Source organism: Triticum aestivum, chromosome 3A (assembly GCF_018294505.1).
Source record: "Triticum aestivum cultivar Chinese Spring chromosome 3A, IWGSC CS RefSeq v2.1, whole genome shotgun sequence".
In the NCBI taxonomy this organism is placed as follows: Eukaryota; Viridiplantae; Streptophyta; class Magnoliopsida; order Poales; family Poaceae; genus Triticum; species Triticum aestivum.
In genome coordinates, this window is record NC_057800.1 from 103,193,246 (window position 1) to 103,200,548 (window position 7,303).

Below are 7,303 nucleotides of genomic sequence, written 5' to 3' on the forward strand. Positions count from 1 at the left end.
TGTTCATGTTTGAGATGAACTCACAAAAATTCCAGTAATTGCAGGAAATTTGATGTAAGGTTTGTTTTCAGCTGGTTATGTTAAAATTGATGGTTCGAAATACAAAATGTGCAGGAGAAATTAAAAATTATGCCAACAAATACTGAATGTTCCCCACCAGGAACCAGGTAAAGCATGAAATAATTTCGGAACAACGATTTTAGACATAATAACTTTTCAATATCTTTCAGACTACTCGGAATACATGAGTCGTAATGAAAAACACAACTTAGATTTCACATTCAAGTTATCTACACATCAGAAAACATGAGTAATCGCTATCATCTATTCCGCGAGATGATTCACCATCTACCACATCATCTTCATCTTCTTCTAGCTCATCTATTAAACGGCGCCGAGTTGTAGTTCCCCTTCCCCTTCCCCTCCCCCTGCCCGTCCTCCCCCTGCCTCCTTTGGTACCACCAGTCGCGATGCTTTGTTGTTTGTTGGTGCATGAGCCTTGTTGTGACCGTCCATAAGGCCACATTTGCTGCATCTTCTTGTGCACTTCTTTGGCCCGCGTGCGCTGATATGTCTTTCTCCTTCTTCTGATCTAGAGCCCTTTGTTTTCGATAGTGGCGGGGCTTTAAAACTAATCATCTCACGGTCAGCTGGAGCACTGCAACCTCCTTCATCAAACACGGGCATTACATCAGCAGGCAGATCCTCGACCTGCGCCCTAAGTTCCTTCAACACATTCATGACTCATACAGATGCAATTGTTGATCTGTCACCTGCTCTAACACAGGCAAAAGCCTCCCTGAGCATATTAAAGTGCGTCACGCTAACTAGCGTCCCATCGGCTCCAACTTGGAGAGTGTCATTCCTGTCGTAAGGAGGGTCAATTCGTGCATTCCTTGTGTATCTTCTTAGCACATACTTGCTAGGAAGCCTCTGAATCTGCTCATTTGTCATCACTATAATAAGGTGTGGGCATAACAATCATGTGCAAAGTGGGATGACAAAGAATAATTTTATTGTTGGTTATCCTGGTAACTATTCGCAATGACAAGATTGACAAACCATATGCTACTTACCTGTGTGCTCCCACTGCATGCACTCACATCTGAAGTCTTCTTTTTCTTCATCACAAACCACTTTGAACTCATGTTGGGACCAAGAAAAAGACGGGCCATCTCTACCATAGACCACAAGGAAACGACCAGCATCCACTTTCTTTGTAAGGAAAGATGTTCCATAAACATATGCATCTTTGTATTTGTTGAATACGGCACGGGTATAGATCCTGCTCAACTGATTTTCCAGAGGGTAGTTTGTTATTGTTGCTGGGCGTGCCTACATCAGCATGGATGTGTCAAAGAATTAGATATACTCTGTTTTGTTTGCAGAACACCAAAACTTAAGAATATAAGTAATGCAGCTTAAGGATGGAAAGAATTTATATGATGGCAAGCAACTGTTACATATGTATATATGACACAACGTAAATTTATGTATGAGGTGTACTAGAAGATGTAATCATATGAGACGTAATACCTGACATGCAATGGTCTCTCGGCCTTCTGCTTCTTTTCTCTTTTGCAAGACTAGGTACATTTTTCGTGCAAACTCATGCAAAGGTGTCGTAGTGTTAACATGATGTCTTTTCACAAGTCTGTTCATGCTTTCACTGTGCTGCGTAGACATCATTCTCCCACAGTAAACAGCTTTGAAGTATGCCGCAATCCAACGTGCATGCTGATCATACAAACTGCTGATCATAGGATCTGACTCAAGGCCATATTCATTCACCATATCCTTCCATGTAGACTCAAACTCTAGAGGGGTAAGTGGGTGATTTATTGCTGTTAGTAGCTTATCTTTCAAACCATCATGCAAGTCAAACAGTGGCTTCAAGTCAACTTTGTGCCTTTCCCATACATGCCATCTGCATAGCCTATGCAACGTGTTTGGAAACATGTGCGGAAGAGCGTTTTCCATTGCTACATCTTGATCTGCAAAAGAGGATATTAGTCATTGAACAAGTTTTACCATATTGGTTGAAACTGACATGTATGTAGCCATGAAGTGCTCAACAATACCGGTAAGTATGCAATGAGGTTCCTTGTCTCCCATGCATGTTTTGAAAGTCTGGAAAGCCCATTTAAATGATTCCTCTGTCTCGTCACGGAGGAGTGCAAATCCAAAAATGACATTCTGCAAGTGGTGGTTGCTCCCAACAAACATCGCCAACGGCATTTTCTAAAAATTACACTTATATGTTGTATCAAAAGTAACCACATCACCAAACTCAGCATAGTTTGCCTGGCAGCTAGCATGACTCCTGAATATATTCTTCGTAACACCCTCAGAGTCATCCTCTATATCATAATAGAATTTACTGTTATGTGCTCTGAACTCATTGAAGAAGGCCCTAAGTTTTTTTACATCATCAGCTCGCTTCTTAAGTACATTGGCTGCTCTTCTAATATTGGAAGTAAGACATGGAAGAAACAACAGATATGTTACAACCACAAGGATTTTATTCATGGACAGCTATATTGTAGAATGAAGTGTCATAAAATTACCTATTTCGCAAGTCACGATCATTCATTGGCATGACCTCATAGTTGCCATGAAAATGGGTCAACACATTCATTATTGTATTAGGAGAGACTGTTGGGGAACGTAGTAATTTCAAAAATTTTCCTACGCACACGCAAGATCATGGTGATGATATAGCAACGAGGGGAGAGTGTTGTCTACGTACCCTTGTAGACCGAAGCGGAAGCGTTGACGCAACGTAGAGGAAGTAGTCGTACGTCCTCCGGTTCAACCGATCCAAGTACCGTTACTCCGGCACCTCCGAGTTCTTGACACGCGTACAGCTCAATGATGCACCCTCGATCTCCGATCCAGCAGAGGCGCCGAGGGGGAATTCCGTCAGCACGACAGCGTGGTGACGATCTTGATGTTCTCCTGTTGCAGGGCTTCGCCTAAGCACCGCTACATATGACCGAGGTGTAATATCGTGGAGGGGGGCACCGCACACGGCTAAGGAACGATCAATGATCAACTTGTGTGTTCTAGGGTGCCCCCCTACCCCCATATATAAAGGAGGGAGGGAGGAGGTGGCCGGCCCTAGGGGGGCGCGCCATGAGGAGGGGGAAACCTACTCCAAGTAGGTTTCGCTCTCTTTTCCTTATCTTATTTGGATGGGGAAGGAAAGAGTACTAGTATTAGGAAGTAGTACTAGTAGTAGTAATAGGAAGAGGGGGAAGGAGAAAGGAAAGGGGGGGCCGGCCCCCCTCCCCAATTCGGATTGGGCTTGGGGGGGCGTGCCCCCCTCCCTTGCTTCTTCTCTCTTCCTCCTACATGGGCCCAATAAGGCCCATATACCTCCCGGTGGGTTCCGGTAACCTCCCGGGGCTCCAAACTTCTTCGGAACCTTTCCGGTGTCCAAATATATCCGTCCAATATATCAATCTTTATGTCTCGACCATTTCGAGACTCTTCGTCATGTCCGTAATCATATCCGGGACTCCGAACAACCTTCGGTACATCAAAATACATAAACTCATAATATAACTGTCATCGAAACCTTAAGCGTGCGGACCCTACGGTTCGAGAACGATGTAGACATGACTGAGACACATCTCTGGTCAATAACCAATAGCGGGACCTGGATGCCCATATTGGTTCCCACATATTCTACGAAGATCTTTATCGGTCAAACCGCATAACAACATACGTTGTTCCCTTTGTCATCGGTATGTTACTTGTCCGAGATTCGATCGTCGGTATCCAATACCTAGTTCAATCTCGTTATCGACAAGTCTCTTTACTCGTTCTGTAATACTTCATCTTATAACTAACTCATTAGTTACATGCTTGCAAGGCTTAGGTGATGAGTATTGCCGAGAGGGCCCAGAGATACCTCTCCGACAATCGGAGTGACAAAACCTAATCTCGAATTATGCTAACTCAACATGTACCTTCGGAGACACCTGTAGTACTCCTTTATAATCACCCAGTTACGTTGTGATGTTTGTGTTGGAAATATGCCCTAGAGGCAATAATAAAAGTATTATTATTATATTTCCTTGTTCATGATAATTGTCTTTTATTCATGCTATAACTGTATTATCCGGAAATCGTAATACACGTGTGAATACATAGACCACAATATGTCCCTAGTGAGCCTCTAGTTGACTAGCTCGTTGTGATCAACAGATAGTCATGTTTTCCTGGCTATGGACATTGGATGTCGTTGATAACGGGATCACATCATTAGGAGAATGATGTGATGGACAAGACCCAATCCTAAGACTAGCACAAAAGATCGTGTAGTTCATTTGCTAGAGCTTTGCCAATGTCAAGTATCTCTTCCTTTGACCATGAGATCGTATAACTCCTGGATACCGTAGGAGTGCTTTGGGTGTATCAAACGTCACAACGTAACTGGGTGACTATAAAGGTGCACTAAAGGTATCTCCGAAAGTATCTATTGTTTTATGCGGATCGAGACTGGGATTTGTCACTCCGTGTAAACGGAGAGGTATCTCTGGGCCCACTCGGTAGGACATCATCATATGCGCAATGTGACCAAGGAGTTGATCACGGGATGATGTGTTACGGAACGAGTAAAGTGACTTGCCGGTAACGAGATTGAACAAGGTATTGGATACCGACGATCGAATCTCGGGCAAGTAAAATACCGCTAGACAAAGGGAATTGAATACGGGATTGATTAAGTCCTTGACATCGTGTTTCATCCGATGAGATCATCGTGGAACATGTGGGAGCCAACATGGGTATCCAGATCCCGCTGTTGGTTATTGACCGGAGAACGTCTCGGTCATGTCTGCATGTCTCCCGAACCCGTAGGGTCTACACACTTAAGGTTCGATGACGCTAGGGTTATAAAGGAAGCTTGTATGTGGTTGCCGAATGTTGTTCGGAGTCCCGGATGAGATCCCGGACGTCACGAGGAGTTCCGGAATGGTCCGGAGGTAAAGATTTATATATGGGAAGTCCTGTTTTGGACACCGGAAGAGTTTCGGGGTTTATCGGTATTGTACCGGGACCACCGGGAGGGTCCCGGGGGTCCACCAAGTGGGGCCACCAACCCCGGAGGGCTGCATGGGCCATGTGTGGGAGGGAACCAGCCCCAGATGGGCTGGTGCGCCCCCCACAAGGGGCCCAAGGCGCAGGGGAGAGTGGGAGGGGGCAAACCCTAGGGCAGATGGGCCTTAAGGCCCATGCTCCCTGCGCCTCCCTCTCCTCCCCCTCTGGCCGCCGCACCAGATGCCATTTGGAGGCTGGCCGCACCCCTTGGGGTGGGAAACCCTAAAGGGGGCGCAGCCCCCCTCTCCCCCTATAAATAGTGAGGCATAGGGCTGCCCATGAGACACACAGAATACACGTGATTCGATCTCTGCCTTTGGTTGCAGCCCTCTCCTCTCTCCCAAGTACTCCTCCTCTCCCGTGGTGCTTAGCGAAGCCCTGCAGGATAGCCACGCTCCTCCACCACCACCACGCCGTTGTGCTGCTGTTGGATGGAGTCTTCCTCAACCTCTCCCTCTCCCCTTGCTGGATCAAGGCGTGGGAGACGTCACCGGGCTGTACGTGTGTTGAACGCGGAGGTGCCGTCCGTTCGGCACTTGATCATCGGTGATCTGAATCACGACGAGTACGACTCCATCAACCCCGTTCACTTGAACGCTTCCGCTTAGCGATCTACAAGGGTATGTAGATGCAAACTCTCCTCTCCTTTCTACTCGTTGCTGGTCTCTCCATAGATAGATCTTGGTGTTACGTAGGAAAATTTTGAATTTCTGCTACGATCCCCAACAGTGGTATCAGAGCTAGGTCTATTGCGTAGATTCTTTGCACGAGTAGAACACAAAGTAGTTATGGGCGTTGATGTTGTTCAATATGCTTACCGCTACTAGTCCAATCTTGTTTCGACGGTATTGTGGGATGAAGCGGCCCGGACCGACCTTACACGTACTCTTACGTGAGACAGGTTCTACCGATTGACATGCACTTGGTGCATAAGGTGGCTAGCGGGTGCCAGTCTCTCCCACTTTAGTCGGATCGGATTCGATGAAAAGGGTCCTTATGAAGGGTAAATAGCAATTGGCATATCACGTTGTGGTTCATGCGTAGGTAAGAAACGTTCTTGCTAGAAACCCATAGCAGCCACGTAAAACATGCAAACAACAATTAGAGGACGTCTAACTTGTTTTTGCAGGGTATGCTATGTGATGTGATATGGCCAAAAGGATGTGATGAATGATATATGTCATGTATGAGATTGATCATGTTCTTGTAATAGGATTCACGACTTGCATGTCGATGAGTATGACAACCGGCAGGAGCCATAGGAGTTGTCTTTATTTTTTGTATGACCTGCGTGTCATTGAAGAACGCCATGTAAACTACTTTACTTTATTGCTAAACGCGTTAGTCATAGAAGTAGAAGTAGTCATTGGCGTGACAACTTTATGAAGACACGATGATGGAGATCATGATGATGGAGATCATGGTGTCATGCCGGTGACAAGATGATCATGGAGCCCCGAAGATGAAGATCAAAAGGAGCAAAATGATATTGGCCATATCATGTCACTATTTGATTGCATGTGATGTTTATCATGTTTATGCATCTTGTTTACTTAGGACGACGGTAGTAAATAAGATGATCCCTTACAAAAATTTCAAGAAGTGTTCTCCCCTAACTGTGCACCGTTGCGACAGTTCGCTGTTTCAAAGCATCACGTGATGATCGGGTGTGATGATTCTTACGTTCACATACAACGGGTGTAAGACAGTTTTACACAGCAAAAACACTTAGGGTTAACTTGACGAGCCTAGCATGTACAGACATGGCCTCGGAACACGGAGACCGAAAGGTCGAGCATGAGTCGTATAGTAGATACGATCAACATGAAGATGTTCACCGACGTTAACTAGTCCGTCTCACGTGATGATCGGACACGGCCTAGTTGACTCGGATCATGTAATCACTTAGATGACTAGAGGGATGTCTATCTGAGTGGGAGTTCATAAGATGAACTTAATTATCCTGAACATAGTCAAAAGACCTTTTGCAAATTATGTCGTAGCTCGCGCTATAGTTCTACTGTTTAGATATGTTCCTAGAGGAAATATAGTTGAAAGTTGATAGTAGCGATTATGCGATCAGTAGAAAGCTTATGTCCTTAATGCACCGCTCAGTGTGCTGAACCCCAACGTCGTTTGTCGATGTTGCGAACATCGGACATACACGTTTTGATAACTACGTGATAGTTCAATTAAA

The 7,303-nt window shown here is 45.3% G+C and overlaps 1 long non-coding RNA gene across 1 annotated transcript; it reads right to left on the minus strand.

Annotated features, from left to right (window-relative positions):
• Positions 1–1,110: 1,110 nt before the first annotated feature.
• On the minus strand, positions 1,111–1,724 carry LOC123058050 (uncharacterized). Its single transcript, XR_006427050.1, has 2 exons — positions 1,537–1,724; positions 1,111–1,335 (listed from the first exon to the last, which is right to left on the minus strand). It is a non-coding gene; the product is annotated as an uncharacterized lncRNA (long non-coding RNA).
• Between the last annotated feature and the right edge of the window lie 5,579 nt (positions 1,725–7,303).